Source organism: Bufo bufo, chromosome 5, assembly GCF_905171765.1.
Source record: "Bufo bufo chromosome 5, aBufBuf1.1, whole genome shotgun sequence".
NCBI lineage: Eukaryota > Metazoa > Chordata > Amphibia > Anura > Bufonidae > Bufo > Bufo bufo.
The window spans coordinates 289304891-289322934 of NC_053393.1; positions in this window are offsets into that span (position 1 = coordinate 289304891).

Genomic DNA, 18044 nt, shown 5'->3' on the forward strand with positions numbered 1-18044 from the left:
ATGTCTTCCGCGACCTTCTGGACACATATGTGGTAGTGTATCTGGATGACATCCTTATTTTTTCCCACACACTCCAGCAGCATGAGAGACATGAAGGTAGTCCTCCAGCGCCTTCGAACACACCGACTCTATGGGAAGCTGGAGAAGAGCATCTTTGAGGTTCCTTCTATTGAATTCTTGGGATACATACTGTCCCCCGGAAAAGTGGAGATGGACCCCAAGAAGGTTCAGGCCGTCCTAGAATGGCCTATCCCATGAAACCGACGAATGGTCCAACAATTTATCGGTTTCGCGAATTTCTACTGTCGCTTCATCCGGAATTTCTCGGCCATATGCGCTCCTATTACGGTCCTAACCGGGAACAACGTTCCATTTGTATGGACCCCTGCCGCTCATAAGGCCTTCCAAACCCTCCAAAGGCTCTTCACACAAGCTCCGGTACTGGCGCAGCCTGACACTGCTCTCCCCTTCTACCTGGAGACAGATGCCTCAGAGAAAACAACTCCTACACCCAGTGGCGTTCTACTCCCGCAAGTTAACCAAGGCGGAACGAAACTACGATGTGGGCGAAAGGGAACTACCGGCCATAAAAAATGCGCTGGAGGAGTGGCGGCATCTGCTGGAGGGAGCCAAGCACCCGGTAACTGTCTATACTGATCACCATAACCTAGAATACCTTCGTACTGCTAAGAGGTTACGGCCCCGGCAAGCTAGGTGGGCCCTCTTCTTTTTCCGCTTCACCCTCCAGATAACCTATCGTCCTGGATCAAAGAACGGGAAGGCCGATACCCTCTCCCGTCTTCACGACACTGATGCCGTGTTTTCACCTCCAGAAACCATCCTTCCAAGCACCTACTTTTTGGCCACACAACATTCATTACTCGAAGAGATCCGACAAGCCAGCGTGACCTTACCGTCAGAAGCAGCACACCTGCCACAAAGGCAGGGTCTACGTTACCATCAGGGAAAGATCTACGTGCCTACTTCCCATCGGGTGCCGATCCTGCAACATCATCACGACCACCCAACCGCAGGTCACAGGGGAATACGCAATACCTTAGAGTACGTGCAGAGGCAGTTCTGGTGGCCTTCCCTAGTGGCGAATGTACGTTCCTTTGTGGGCTCATGCACCATCTGTGCCATGCACAAGAGACCCCACACCCGGCCAGTCGGCCCACTACAACCTCTACCCGTGGCAACGGTGCCCTGGAGGGACCTCGCCATGGATTTCGTGGTGGACTTACCTTCTTCACAGGGCCACACTACGATCTTGGTTGTAGTAGATAGATGCACAAAGATGGCCCACTTTATTCCAACGACCGGCCTTCCAACAGCCCAACATACCTCAAAATTGTTTTTACAGCACGTGTTCCGCCTACATGGACTCCCCTCCTCTATTGTATCTGATCGGGGTTCGCAGTTCACCTCCCGTTTCTGGAGCCAATTTTGACGCTGCCTCCACATCACCCGCAACCTGTCCTCTGCTTATCATCCCCAGTCCAACGGCCAGACGGAGAGGACGAACCAAACCTTGGAGCAATATCTCTGCTGCTATTCGTCATACCTACAAGACAACTGGGTGGACCTTCTCCCTCTGGCAGAATATGCATACAATCAACAGCAGCATACCTCTACGGGACTCTCACCCTTTTATGCGAATTACGGGTACCATCCCTTGACTCTTCCAGACCTTCCGTTGGACATTCCCGTACCTGAAGTGGCCCAGCACCTCCGTCATCTCCGGGGTTTGCTAAGTACCCTAGTGCGGAAGCTCCGCACTACCCAGCAACAGCAAAAGACTCAGGCCGATCGGAGACGCACCGAGAGCCCCAAGTACAGAAGTGGGGATAGGGTATGGTTATCTTATCAGCACATTAAACTGACCTGCCCGTCCAAGAAATTGGGCCATCGCTATTTGGGACCATTCACCATCGCCTCAATGGTCAACGACGTCGCGGCGAGACTAAACCTGCCTACTTCATTTACCATCCATCCGGTGTTTCATGTATCACTACTGAAACCCTACCGTGCCAACACCCTTGTGGGCAGAGTGCCAGAGGATCTTGGACTCCCGCAGAAGCCGTGGAGTCTTGGAATACCTTGTCCACTGGAAGGGATATGGGCCAGAGGAGCGTTCCTGGGAACCAGCAGGTAACCTTCATGCAGACGCCAAGGTCCGCACATTCCACAGGGCTCATCCTGATCGGCCATCCCAGGTTCACGTCCGGTGGCCGCTCCTTGGTGGGGGGCTCTGTCAGGGAACCAGGGGGGCCGTTTCACATCGGGTTCGCAGGCGCGGGCGGCGGGCGCAGATAGCTCCTCCTCTTCCTCCTGACAGGACACCTGACGTCAATGTGGCCAGTGCGCCTGCGCGAGTCGGACGCCGGGTGCGCGTGCGCGGTACACAAGCCGTGTGCGCAGGGATACAAGCGTAGTGCACATGCTCCATTCCAGACCACAGGTGCTACTTAGGCTGGGGGAGGGCTTCAGCCTCCGTCACTGCCCTCAGCCTTATGATTGGCTTCCAGGGGGGCGGTCCTGGGTTCACTGTGTACTTAAAGCCAGTCAGAGCCTTGACTCATTGCTCAGTTATTCAACCTTATGGTGAACACCCAGCTCCCTCCTGTGAACCTGTTGTTTAATCTGACTTCCCAGCTACCGACTGCCTGTTTCCTCGATTACGATTTCTGCTGCCCGCCACGACCCGGAACTGGAACCGACTACCCGATTGGATTGACCTTTTTTGTACTACGCAAATTTTTGGGATTATTTTGTCCCTGCCAAAGGATTCCATACCTGATCCACTATTCCAGTCTTGACACTCAGGCCCCATAGAACTGAATGGGGCTGTGTGAAAATCGCAAGCATCCGCAAGCAAGTGCGGATGCTTGCGATTTTCACGCATGGTTGCTAGGTGACGATCAGGATGGGGACCCGATCTTTATTATTTTCCCTTATAACATTGTTATAAGGAAAAATAATAGCATTCTCAATACAGAATGCTAAGTAAAATGTGGATTGAGGGATTAAAAAAATAATAATAATTAACTCACCTCCTCCTCTTGATTGCGTAGTTGCTGATCTCTTCTTACTTCTTTAATCATGAGCTGCTGGATAAAGGACCTGTGGTGACGTCACATCACATGGTCCATCACTGTGGTCCATGTGATGAGCTCAGTGACGTCACCACAGGTCCTGAAGAAAGATCAGAGGCCGGCAGCTATGGAGGAGGTGAGTTAATTATTATTATTTTTTTAACCCTCAATTGACCTTCTACTAAGCATTCTGCATTAAAGAATGCTATTACTTTCCCTTATAACCATGTTATAAGGGAAAATAATAAAATCTACACTACAACTAACCCAAACCCGAACTTCATTGAAGAATTTTGGGTCTGTGTACCACATTCAGTTTTTTCTCACACGCGCAATCGCAGTCAAAACTGACTGAAATTGTGTGCTCACCCGCACTATTTCCCTGCCACGCACCCGCATCCTATCCGGCCCCAATCCGTAACGCCCGTGTGAAAGAGGCCTAAAAGTGTTTTAAATTTATTCACACATAAAGTGACACTGGTCAGAATTGCAAAAAATGGCCTGGTCCTTAGGCTAAGTTCACACGAACGTGTGTGATCTGTGGCCGTATTGCAATACACGGCCACAGTTCCGTGTGCATTCCGCATCACGGATGCGGACCCATTCACTTCAATGGGTCCGCAAATCCGGAATCGCAGAACGGCCGCACGGGACGGGATCCCTCAGAAGCACTACAGAGTGCTTCCGTGGGGTTACGTCCCGTACTTCCATTCCGCAAAAAGATAGAACATGTCCTATCTTTTAGCGGAACGGGCGGATCGCGAACCATTCAAGTGAATGGGTCCGCGATCCGATGCGGCTGACCTACGGCCGGCGATCGTGCATTGCGGCCCGCTATTTGCAGCACGGGTCACACACGTTCGTGTGAACTCGGCCTTAAGGTGAAAATGATACCGGTCCTTAAGGGGTTAAAGACCAAATTATTTTTCGCTCAAAATGAGTACAATACAATCATAAAAATATTGACCCCAAAGGTACACATAGTCTTTATGTCTTGATTCTCCAATGAAAACTTTTCTTCACCCGACTACTGAAGAAACCACCCAGCAGCAGCAGGACATGGAGCAGAACTTGAATCAGCATGTGGTGGCATACTTGGACTGCACCCTGCCACCCCAGATCCAAGATAACCTGGACTACTGGGCAGCCAAACTTGATTTGTGGCCGCAACTGACCGAGTTTTCCCTGGGCAAGCTTTAGTGCACAGGCATTAGTGTTGCATCAGAGCAGGCGTTTAGGGCGGCGGGTGGCATAGTCATCCCAAAGAGAACTTGCCTTTTAACAGGAAATGTTGAGAGATTACGCCTTTCTAAAGATGAATCAGGTGCGGATCAGCCAGGATTTCCACACTGGTGCCTGATGCATCAGACTAGATCATTCTGGCTGTAATGTTCTGACTGCAGTGTGCTGCCACACCAGAACATTGTGAAAAATGTCCTGTAACTTCTGGCCACGTGCATCAGAGACTATTCTGATGCTGCCATCCACCTGATGCCACCCACCTGCTGCCTCTGCTGCCATCTTCTCCTACTGCCACCCAGAATCTTGTGCTGTTACTGCCACTGCTATTGCCCCCCACCTCCCCACTCTGTGACTGGGCCACTAAGTTTACTCCTCATGCTATTGCCACCATCACCACTCTGTGACTAAGGCACTATGTTGACTCCTCATGCTGTTGCCAGCCTAACCATTCTGTGACTGGGCCACTAGTGTCCCTGTTTGGCCTTATTGACATCAGTTTATTTTACTCTTCCTCTGATCTCATCTGAAGAATAGTGTTGATCGCGAATATTCTAATCGCAAATTTTTATCGTGAATATTGTGAATATCTAGAATATAGTGCTATATCTTCGTAATCGCAAATATTCTAGATTTTCATCAGTATCCTTGATCCCTCACTGTTAGTTGCTTGTGGGCTGCAATATCTTTGACTTTAAGAGTAGTGTTGATCGCAAATTTTCGTATAGCGAATTTTTATTGCAAATTTTTCAATTGACGATTTTTGCAATCAAGAAAATAATGACTGGAGATCACGAATTCTCAAATTCGCGAATATAGGACGAATATTTGCCCAAATATTCGCGAAATATCGCAATTTGAATATTGCCCCTGCCGCTCATCACTGCTGAAGAACCAAAAAATGAAAAATACAACGGTTCCTGTCTTTGGAGCATCCATAAGGCCTCTGTCACACGGTCCCTATTTTATTACACTACAAGAAAATTTAGACTAGCACATTCATATACATAGTCACAGGTGCATATCCATCAAGCAAACATGGTTGATAAAAAAATGGCTGCACAACTTTACACATACAAACAATAGAGCTGAGAAATGGGGATAATTCTAAATAAAAGTGGTATTATACCTACTATAAATGGAAAAATGGAAGCTCTTAGCGCACATTTTTGATCAAACGTGTGTCGGGCCCATCTACCAGGCATCAAGGTGGCTTCCGCAGACGGGTCCCTATTTTATATCTTGATTTGATCATGATTTGGAAGCCAAAAGCAGGAGTGGATCCAAAACACAGAAGACATACAAATACAGTACTTCCATTACGTTATCTCTGTTTTAGACCCACTCCTGTTTATGCCTTTCCAATACTGATAAAATACTGATGCAAACAACTGACCAAATACTGACTGTGTGATAGAGGCCATCAAAGTCCTGCATGCAGGACTTCTTTTCCATCTGATTAAAACCGATTTCTGAGGCAAATGGCCAAACCTCATACAAACTGGATATAAGGCCTTCATTCAGCAGGACCTGCACTGACGTCATCACGCTCACCACGTGCTGAGCGCGATTACGTCATCAAAGATCCTTTTGCAGGTCCTGAAAGAAGAAGAAAGAAGACTATGCTGGCTGCGCAAACAAGTGGATGAGGTGAGTTAATTTTTTATTTATTTTTTTAACCCCTCATGGCACATTTAAGTAAGCATTCTGTATTAAAAATGCTATTATTTTCCTTTATAGCCATGTTATAAGGGAAAATAATAAAATGAATAGAACACCTAACCCAAACCCGAACTTCAGTGAAGAAGTCTGGGTTCGGGTCTGGGTACCACATTTAGTTTTTTCTCAAAACACATTGCACTCGCGTGGAAAAACTGAACATCGGAACGCAATCACAATCAAAACTGACTGCAATTGCATGTCTACTCACGCGGTTTTCCCGCAATGCACACGCGACGCATCCGGAGCAAATCCGGGACGCCCGTGTGGAAGAGGCCTAACAGTGACACCTATCACCTATCTGTCATACCGACGAACAATAACTGTTTGACCACCACAACAGACTAGCTATGCATGTTTCTGTAATGCACAGTGATATACACCGAGATGCACTCTCTCTGCAGGCTGGAAAATGGCTGATTCATAACACACTTTGTGAATCGTGAGCAATAAATTTGTATCGAATCAAATTTTTGAAAACAATGCTCATTTCTAATACTAACTTAACATCTAGAGAACCCGTGCCATACATGTGCACCGCTGGACCTCACTTAAGGACCAGCGCTGTACATGTACGGCGAAATTATAGTGCTGGTGCAGGAGCTGCGCCTGCCTGATCAGCAGCACAGACCCGGCAGTCACTGACAGCCGGGCCCCTGCTGCATAAGCTGGCATCGGTGAAAACACCTGTTCTGGCGTATTAACTGCTTGTATGCCACAGTCAAAGCTGACCGCGGCATGCAGTGGGTTAGCGGAGGGTACAGGTGCCCTCCGCATCTCCATCAGGTCCCTGCACTGCAGTGACTGAGACCCGATGGCAGAGAAGGCAGCCTGATGCCTTCCATAGGCATCGGGGCTTGCCTTCTACAGAAGCCTGTGAGATCCAGCCCCTCAAGGCTCGTTTACACAAACATTGCATTCCGTATACGGACCATTTTTGCATTCTGTATACAGAACCATTCATTTGAATGGATCCGCAAAAGATGCGGCCAGGACTTTATGTGCTGTCCGCATTTATTGCTCCATTCCGTGACCCCACAAAAATTATGACACATGTCCTATTTTGTTCCATTTTGCGGACAAGAATAGGCATCTCTATAATGGGCCTATTGTTCCTCTCTGCAAATTGCGGAAGGCACACGGGTGGAATCCGTGTTTTGTGGATCCGCAATTTGCGGACCGCAAAACACGGCGCGTTCGTGTGAACAAGCCCTTAGGCCCCTTTCACACGAGTGAGTATTCCGCGCGGATGCGATGCGGGAGGTGAACGCATTGCACCCGCACTGAATACCGATCCATTCATTTCTATGGGGCTGTTCACATGAGCGGTGATTTTCACGCATCACTTGTGCATTGCGTGAAAATCGCAGCATGCTCCTCTTTGTGCGTTTTTCACGTAACGCAGGCCCCATAGAAATGAATGGGTTTGCGTGAAAATCGCAAGCATCCGCAAGCAAGTGCGGATGCGGTGCGATTTTCACGCATCGTTGCTAGGAGACGATCGGGATGGAGACCCGATCATTATTATTTTCCCTTATAACATGGTTATAAGGGAAAATAATAGCATTCTGAATACAGAATGCTTAGTAAAACATCGCTGGAGGGGTTAAAAATAATAAAATAAAATTTAACTCACCTTAGTCCACTTGATCGCGTAGCCCGGCATCTCCTTCTGTCTTCATCTGATCTGTGTGCAGCAACAGGACCTTTGGTGACGTCATTCCGGTCATCACATGATCCATCACATGATCTTTTACCATGGTGATGGATCATGTGATGACTGGAGTGACGTCATCAAAGGTCCTGTTCCTGTAATTAATGCTCACCACAGGTCCTGTTCAGCAAAGGAGACAGAAGGAGATGCCGGGCCGCGATCAAGTGGACTAAGGTGAGTTACATTATTTTTTATTTTATTTTTTAACCCCTCCAGCGCTGTTTTACTATGCATTCTGTATTCAGAATGCTATTATTTTCCCTTATAACCATGTTATAAGGGAAAATAATACAATCTACAGAACACCGATCCCAAGCCCGAACTTCTGTAAAGAAGTTCGGGTTTGGGTACCAAACACGCACGATTTTTCTCACGCGAGTGCAAAACGCATTACAATGTTTTGCACTCGCGTGGAAAAATTGCGGGTGTTCCCGTAACGCACCCGCACATTTTCCCGCAACGCCCGTGTGAAAGAGGCCTTAGGCTGGGTGTCACAGGCAGGCTGTCAGCTTAAAAGCTGACATGTAATGCATTACAATACAGGATGATTTGTAATGCATTGCAGAGGGGATCAGACCCCAGAAGTTGAAGTCCCAGAGTGGGACAAAAATAGAAAGTAAAAAAAGTAAAGAAAGTAAAAAAAAAGTATTTCATAATAAAAAAAATAAAGTTTCAAGTAAAAAACAAACAAAGCCCCTATCCCAAAATAAAACACATAAAATTGTAAAAAAAATTAATTAATAAAACCAGACATACACTGTATTGGGTACACTGTAACAACCGGCTCTATACAAATATCACATAATCCACCCCCTCACCTGAACAGTGCTAAAACAACCATTTTGTTTATCACCTTATATCACAAAAAGTGCAACACCAAGCGATCAAACAGGAATGCTCGGACCTGACACCCATAATGTGGTGGTGCACCATCTTGCTGGAAAAACTCAGGGAACGTGCCAGCTTCAGTGCATAAAGAGGGAAACACATCATCATGTAGAAATTTTGCATATCCAGTGGCCTTGAGGTTTCCATTGATGAAGAATGGCCCCACTATCTTTGTACCCCATATACCACACCATACCATCAATTTCTTTTTTCCAACAGTCTTGGAGGGATCTATTCAATGTGGGTTAGTGTCAGACCAATAGCGGTGGTTTTGTTTGTTAACTTCACCATTCACATAAAAGTTTGCCTCATCACTGAACAAAATCTTCTGTGTAAACTGAGGGTCCTGTTCCAATTTTTGTTTTGCCCATTCTGCAAATTCAGTGCACCGATCTGGGTCATCCTCGTTGAGATGCTGCACTAGCTGGAGTTTTTAAGAATGCCATTTGTGAGTAGCTAATATCCGCCGAAGGGATGTTCGACTAATGCCACTCTCCAGTGACATGCGGCGAGTGCTACGCTGTGGGCTCTTGCTGAATGAAGCTAGGACAGCCACTGATGTTCCTTCATTAGAGACAGATTTCATGCGTCCACATTTTGGCAAATCCAACATTGAACCAGTTTCACGAAACTTAGCAAGCAGTTTGCTAACTGTAGCATGGGAGATGGGTGGTCTCGTAGGATGTCTTGCATTGAAATCTGCTGCAATGACCCGGTTACTGCGTTCACCAGACATCAACACAATTTCTATCCGCTCCTCACGTGTTAACCACGGCGACATGTCAATGGCTGTAAACAAAGAGAAACTTGTAAATAACTCATGAAAGAATAAAGTTACGTTAAAACCAAGCACACCATTGTTTTTCGTGTGAAATTCCCAATAAGTTTGATGTGTCACATGACCCTCTTCCTATTGAAAAAACAAAAGTTGGATTCAAAATGGCCGACTTCAAAATGGCCACCATGGCCACCACCCATCTTGAAAAGTTTCCCCCCTCACATATACTAATGTGCCACAAACAGGAAGTTAATATCACCAACCATTCCCATTTTATTAAGGTGTATCCATATAAATGGCCCACCATGTAGTACCAACAAAACTGCCACCTTATCCCATAGTTTCAAAAATGGGGTCACTTTTTGGGAGTTTCTACTCTAGGGGTGTCTTCAAATGTGACATGGCACCTTAAAATTATCTCAGTGAAATCTGCCCTCCAAAACCATTTGGCACTCCTTTCCTTTGGCGCCCTGCCTTGTGCCCGTATAGCAGTTTACAGTCACAAATTGGGTGTTTCTGTAAACTGCAGAATCAGGGAAATAAATATTGACTTTTGTTTGGCTGTTCACCGAGCGTTGTGTATACAGTGCAGGAAGCGCTATGTGCTTCCTGTTCCGACCCGACCGCCAAAGTCAGGAGAGTGCAGGAGCTGTCGCGTCTTTCACAGACCTCGACCAGCCTGCACTGAGGCTGTACAGCATAGTATACCACTGTACAGCCTCTCTGGGGGGTGTATTTCCCCTGTAACTGGGGCTACTATGTTAGCCCAAGTTACAGGAGAAATCAATAGTGAAAAAAAAAAGTTAAGTGTACCCCAGAGGTCTTGTATGACCTTATGGGGGACAAAAAGTGTAAAATAAAAAAAATAAAATAAAGTGTTAAAATAAAAAAAATAAAAAAAGGTTTCACATGTAAAAAAAAAAAAAATTCCCCAAGTAAGGAATAAAAATATGTTAAAAATAGAAAAAAAAAATAGACATATTTGGTATTGCCGCATCCGTGACGGTCGGCTCTATAAATATATCACATGATCCACCCAGTCCGATAAACACCATAAAAAAATAAAAATAAAAACTGTGTTAAAAAAAGCCATTTGTCACCTTCCATCACAAAAAGTGCAGTACCAAGTGATCAAAAAGGCATATGTCCCACAAAATGGTACCAATAAAACCATCACCTCATTCCTCAAAAAATGAGCCCCTACATAAGAAAATCACTCAAAAAATAAAAAAATATAGCTCTCAGAACATGAACACATTAAAACATATTTTTTTTGTTTAAAAAATGCTATTATTGTGTTAAAAAGTAAAATAAATAAAAAAAAGTATACATATTAGGTATCGCCGCATCCGTAACAACTAGCTCTATAAAACTATCACATGACCTAACCCCTCGGGTGAACACCATAAAAAAAAAACTGTATCAAAAAAAGGAATTTTTTTCACCTTACATCACAAAAAGTCCAATGCCAAGTGATCAAAAAGACATATGTCCCACAAAATGGTACCAATAAAACCGTCACTTCATCCCGCAAAAAAATAGCCCTTACATAATAAAATCATTAAAAAATATATATATATATATATATATATATATAGCTCTCAGAGCATGGACACATTAAGGCCTCTTTCACACGACCGTATGGCTTTTTGAGTATTTTGCGGTCCATTTTTCATGGAACCATTGTTCCGTTTTTTGTTTCCAATTTGTTTCCGTTCCATTTTTCTGTTCTGTTTTTCCGTATGGCACATACAGTATACAGTAATTACATAGAAAAAATTGGGCTGGGCATAACATTTTCAATAGATGGTTCCGCAAAAACGGAAGACATACCGAAGTGTTCCTTTTTTTGCAGACCCATTGACTTGAATGTAGCCACGGAATGTGATTTGCAGGCAATAATAGGACATGTTCTATCTTTCAACGGAACGGAAAAACGGAAATACGGAAATGGAATGCATATGGAGTACATACTGTTTTTTTTGCAGAACCATTGAAATGAATGGTTCCGTATACGGTCCATATACGGAATGCAAAAAATGGCCCGTAAACGGAAAAAAAAATGGTCGTGTGAAAGAGGCCTAAAACGTAATTTTTTGTTTCAAAAATGCTATTATTGTGTAAAACTTAAGTAAATAAGAAAAAGTATACATATTAGGTATCGCCACGTCCGTAATGATCTGCTCTATAAAAAGTCACATGACCTAACCCATCAGGTGAACGCTGTAAAAATAAATAAATAAAAACTGTGCTAAAACAACCAATTTTTTGGTTACCTTGCCCCATTATGTGTTTTAATGAATGATCAAAAATCATATGTACCCAAAAATAATACCAATAAAACTGGCACCTTATCCCCTAGTTTCCAAAATGGGGTAACTTTTTGGGAGTTTCTACTGTAAGGGTGCATCAGGAGGGCTTCAAATGGGACATGGCATCTAAAAACCAGCTCAGCAAAATCTGCCTTCCAAAAACCATGTGGCGCTCCTTTTCCTCTGCGCCCTGCCGTGTGCCCACATGTGGGGTGTTTCTCTAAACCGCAGAATCAGGGAAATAAATATTTTATTTTGTTTGGCTGTTGACCCTCGATGTGTTAAAGAAAAAAATGGATTAAAATGGAAAATCTGCTAAAAAAGTTAAATTTTGAAAATCGATCTCCATTTTCTTTTAATTCTTGTGGAACGCCTAAAGGGTTAACAAAGTTTGTAAAATCTGCTTTAAGTAACTTGAGGGGTGTAGTTTCTACAATGGAGTCATTTATGGGGGTATCCACTATGTAAGCCACACAAAGTGACTTCAGACTTGAACTGGTCCTTAAAAAGTGGGTTTTGGCAATTTTCTTAAAATTTTTAAGAATTGCTTCTAAAATTCTAAGCCTTCTAATGTCTTAAACAAATAAAATGACATTTCCAAAATTATGCCAACATAAAGTAGGCATATGGGGAATGTTAAGTAATAAATATTTTATGTGGTATCACTTTCTGTTTTAAAAGCAGAGAAATAGAAATTTGGAAAATTGCAAATTTTTCCAAATTTTGGTAAATTTAGGATTTTTTCCATAAATAAAGGTGAAATATATTGACTCAAATTTATGACTATCATGTCATAAATACAATGTGTCACGAGAAAACAATCTCTGAATGGCTTGGATAAGTAAAAGTGTTTAAAAGTTATTACCACATAAAGTGAGATATGTTAGATTTGCAAAATTAGGCCTGGTCAGGAAGAAGGCAAATGGCCCGGATGTGAAGTGTTTAAAAAAGTGGGTTCTGAAAATTTTCTGAAAAATTTTGGGACTTGCTTCTAAACTTCTAAGCCTTCTAACGTCCCCAAAAAATAAAATGGCATTCATAAAATGATCCAAACATAAAGACATGTGGGACATGTAAAGTAATAACTATTATATTAAGTATTACTATATGTTTTAATTGTAAAGAAATTGAAATTTGGAAAGTTGCGTATTTTTTAAATTTTTTGGTAAATTTGAGAAAATAAAAATTAAAAATATGAACTGAAATTTACCACTATAATGAATTACAATGTGTCACGAGAAAACAGCTTGGATAAGTAAAAGTGTTTCAAAGATATTACCACATAAAGTGACGCATGTCAAATTTCCAAAAAACCGCCTGGTCCTTAACCGCCTCCGGATCGCGTTCCGGAGGCGGCAGCTCAGCGCAGAGTCACGCATATACGCGTCATCTCGCGAGACGCGAGATTTCCTGTGAACGCGCGCACACAGGCGCGCGCGTTCACAGGATCGGAAGATAAGCGAGTGGATCTCCAGCCTGCCAGCGGCGATCGTTCGCTGGCAGGCTAGAGATGCGATTTTTTTAACCCCTAACAGGTATATTAGATGCTGTTTTGATAACACCGTCTAATATACCTGCTACCTGGTCCTCTACTGGTCCCCTTTGCTTGGATCGACCACCAGAGGACACAGGCAGCTCAGTAATAAGTAGCACCAAACACCACTACACTACACCCCCCTCTGTCACTTATTAACCCCTTATTAACACCTGATCATCCCTGATCACCCCATATAGACTCCCTGATCACCCGCCTGTCATTGATCACCCCCCTGTCATTGATCACCCCCTTGTAAGGCTCCATTCAGACGTCCGTATGTTTTTTACGGATCCACGGATACATGGATCGGATCCGCAAAACACATACGGACGTCTGAATGGAGCCTTACAGGGGGGTGATCAATGACAGGGGGGTGATCACCCCATATAGACTCCCTGATCACCCCCCTGTCATTGATCACCCCCTGTAAGGCTCCATTCAGACATCCGTATGTTTTTTACAGATCCACGGATACATGGATCGGATCCACAAAACACATACAGACGTCTGAATGGAGCATTACAGGGGGGTGATCACCCCATATAGACTCCCTGATCACCCCCCTGTCATTGATCACCCCCCTGTCATTGATAACCCCCCTGTAAGGCTCCATTCAGACGTCCGTATGTTTTTTACAGATCCACGGATACATGGATCGGATCCGCAAAACACATACAGACGTCGGAATGGAGCCTTACAGGGGTGTGAACACCCCATATAGACTCCTTGATCACCCCCCTGTCATTGATCACCCCCCTGTAAGGCTCCATTCAGACATCCGTATGTTTTTTCACGGATCCACGGATACATGGATCGGATCCGCAAAACACATACGGACATCTGAATGGAGCCTTACAGGGGGGTGATCAATGACAGGGGGGTGATCACCCCATATAGACTCCCTGATCACCCCCCTGTCATTGATCACCCCCCTGTAAGGCTCTATTCAGACATCCGTATGTTTTTTACAGATCCACGGATACATGGATCGGATCCGCAAAACACATACAGACGTCTGAATGGAGCATTACAGGGGGGTGATCACCCCATATAGACTCCCTGATCACCCCCCTGTCATTGATCACCCCCCTGTAAGGCTCCATTCAGACGTCCGTTTGTTTTTTACGGATCCACAAAATACATACAGACTTCTGAATGGAGCCTTAAAGGGGGGTGATCAATGACAGGGGGTGCTAACCCCATATACACTCCCTGATCACCCCCCTGTCATTGATCACCCCCCTGTAAGGCTCCATTCAGACATCCGTATGTTTTTTACAGATCCACGGATACATGGATCGGATCCACAAAACACATACAGACGTCTGAATGGAGCATTACAGGGGGGTGATCACCCCATATAGACTCCCTGATCACCCCCCTGTCATTGATCACCCCCCTGTCATTGATAACCCCCCTGTAAGGCTCCAATCAGACTTCCGTATGTTTTTTACAGATCCACGGATACATGGATCGGATCCGCAAGACACATACGGACATCTGAATGGAGCCTTACAGGGAGGTGATCAAGGACAGGGGGGTGATCACCCCATATAGACTCCCTGATCACCCCCCTGTCATTGATCACCCCCCTGTAAGGCTCCATTCAGACGTCCGTATGTTTTTTATGCATCCATGGATACATGGATCGGATCCACAAGACACATACGGACATCTGAATGGAGCCTTAAAGGGGGGTGATCAATGACAGGGGGTGATAACCCCATATACACTCCCTGATCACCCCCCTGTCATTGATCACCATTGTAAGGCTCCATTCAGACATTTTTTTGGCCCAAGTTAGCGGAAATTGTTTTTATTTTTTCTTGTTTTTTCTTACAAAGTCTCATATTCCACTAACTTGTGTCAAAAAATAAAATCTCACATGAACTCACCATACCCCTCACGGAATCCAAATGCGTAAATTTTTTTTGACATTTATATTCCAGACTTCTTCTCACGCTTTAGGGCCCCTAAAATGCCAGGGCAGTATAAATACCCCACATGTGACCCCATTTCGGAAAGAAGACACCCCAAGGTATTCCGTGAGGGGCCTATTGAGTCCATGAAAGATTTAAATTTTTGTCCCACGTTAGCGGAAAGGGAGATTTTGTGCCAAAAAAAAAAAAATTCTATGAACTCGCCATGCCCCTCATTGAATACCTTGGGGTGTCTTCTTTCCAAAATGGGGTCACATGTGGGGTATTTATACTGCCCTGGCTTTTTAGGGGCCCTAAAGCGTGAGAAGAAGTCTGGGATCCAAATGTCTAAAAATGCCCTCATAAAACGAATTTGGGCCCCTTTGCGCATCTAGGCTGCAAAAAAGTGTCACACATGTGGTATCTCCGTACTCAGGAGAAGTTGGGCAATGTGTTTTGGGGTGTAATTTTACATATACCCATGCTGGGTGAGATAAATATCTTGGTCAAATGCCAACTTTGTATAAAAAAAATGGGAAAAGTTGTCATTTGCCGAGATATTTCTCTCACCCAGTATGGGTATATGTGAAAAGACACACCAAAACACATTGCCCTACTTCTCCTGAGTACGGCGATACCACATGTGTGACACTTTTTTGCAGCCTAGGTGGGCAAAGGGGCCCACATTCCAAAGAGCACCTTTCGGATTTCACAGGGCATTTTTTACAGACTTTGATTTCAAACTACTTCTCACGCATTAGGGCCCCTAAAATGCCAGGGCAGTATAACTACCCCACAAGTGACCCCATTTTGGAAAGAAGACACCCCAAGGTATTCCGTGAGGGGCATGTCGAGTTCCTAGAATTTTTTATTTTTTGTCACAAGTTAGCGGAAAATGATGATTTTTTTTTATTTATTTTTTTTCTTACAAAGTCTCATATTCCACTAACTTGTGAAAAAAATAAAAACTTCCATGAACTCACTATGCCCATCACGAAATACCTTGGGGTGTCTTCTTTCCAAAATGGGGTCACTTGTGGGGAAGTTATACTGTCCTGGCATTCTAGGGGCCCTAATGTGTGGTAAGTATTTTGAAATCAAAATGTGTAAAAAATGACCTGTGAAATCCTAAAGGTGCTCTTTGGAATGTGGGCCCCTTTGCCCACCTAGGCTGCAAAGAAGTGTCACACATTTGGTATCGCCGTACTCAGGAGAAGTTGGGCAATGTGCTTTTGGGTGTCATTTTACATATACCCATGCTGGGTGAGAGAAATATCTCGGCAAAAGACAACTTTTCCCATTTTTTTATACAAAGTTGGCATTTGACCGAGATATTTCTCTCACCCAGCATGGGTATATGTAAAATGACACCCCAAAACACATTGCCCAACTTCTCCTGAGTACGGAGATACCACATGTGTGACACTTTTTTGCAGCCTAGGTGGGCAAAGGGGCCCACATTCCAAAGAGCACCTTTAGGATTTCACAGGTCATTTTTTACACATTTTGATTTCAAACTATTTACCACACATTAGGGCCCCTAGAATGCCAGGGCAGTATAACTACCCCACATGTGACCACATTTTGGAAAGAAGACACCCCAAGGTATTTCGTGATGGGCATAGTGAGTTCATGGAAGTTTTTATTTTTTGTCACAAGTTAGTGGAATATGAGACTTTGTAAGGAAATTTTTTTTTTTTTTTAAATCATCATTTTTCGCTAACTTGTGACAAAAAATAAAAAGTTCTATGAACTCACTATGCCCATCAGCGAATACCTTAGGGTGTCTACTTTCCGAAATGGGGTCATTTGTGGGGTGTTTGTACTGTCTGGCCATTGTAGAACCTCAGGAATCATGACAGGTGCTCAGAAAGTCAGAGCTGCTTCAAAAAGCGGAATTTCACATTTTTGTACCATAGTTTGTAAACGCTATAACTTTTACCCAAACGCTTTTTTTTACCCAAACATTTTTTTTTTTATCAAAGACATGTAGAACAATAAATTTTGAGAAAAATTTATATATGTATGTCGTTTTTTTTTTAAAGATTTTACAACTGAAAGTGAAAAATGTCATTTTTTTGCAAAAATTTGGTTAAATTTCAATTAATAACAAAAAAAGTTAAAATGTCAGCAGCAATGAAATACCACCAAATGAAAGCTCTATTAGTGAGAAGAAAAGGAGGTAAAATTAATTTGGGTGGTAAGTTGCATGACCGAGCAATAAACAGTGAAAGTAGAGTAGTGCAGAAGTGTAAAATGTGGCCTGGTCATTAAGGGTGTTTAAGCTAGGGGGGCCGAAGTGGTTAAAGACTACCACTCTTAAGAACAGAAGTTCATTCAAGTGTTTTCGATCAGGTATTGAAAACACCTGTGGATGTCAAGGAGCAGCAATCAAGCATAATAAGCACCAATTAGGCAGATTTAAAAGGACTGTGATACTCAGTTCCTTCTAGACTTTTACTGGTGTGTTTACAAACACGGTGAAGTCAAGAGAATGGTCCAGGAAGACAAGAGAAGAGGTGATTTCTCTTCACAGGAAGGGCAATGGCTATAAGAAGATTGCAAAGATGCTAAACATACCAAGAGACACCATAGGAAGCATCATTTTGTGGACAAACCACAAAAGTTTTGGGATAGTGTTCTGATGAAACAAAATTAGAACTGTTTGGGCCCATGGATCAACGCTATGTTTGGAGGAGGAAGAACAAGGCCTATGAAGAAAAGAACACCTTGCCTACTGTGAAGCATGGCGGGGGGTCAATCATGCTTTGGGGCTGTTTTGCTTCTACAGGTACAGGGAAGCTTCAGCGTGTGCAAGGTACCATGAATTCTCTTCAGTACCA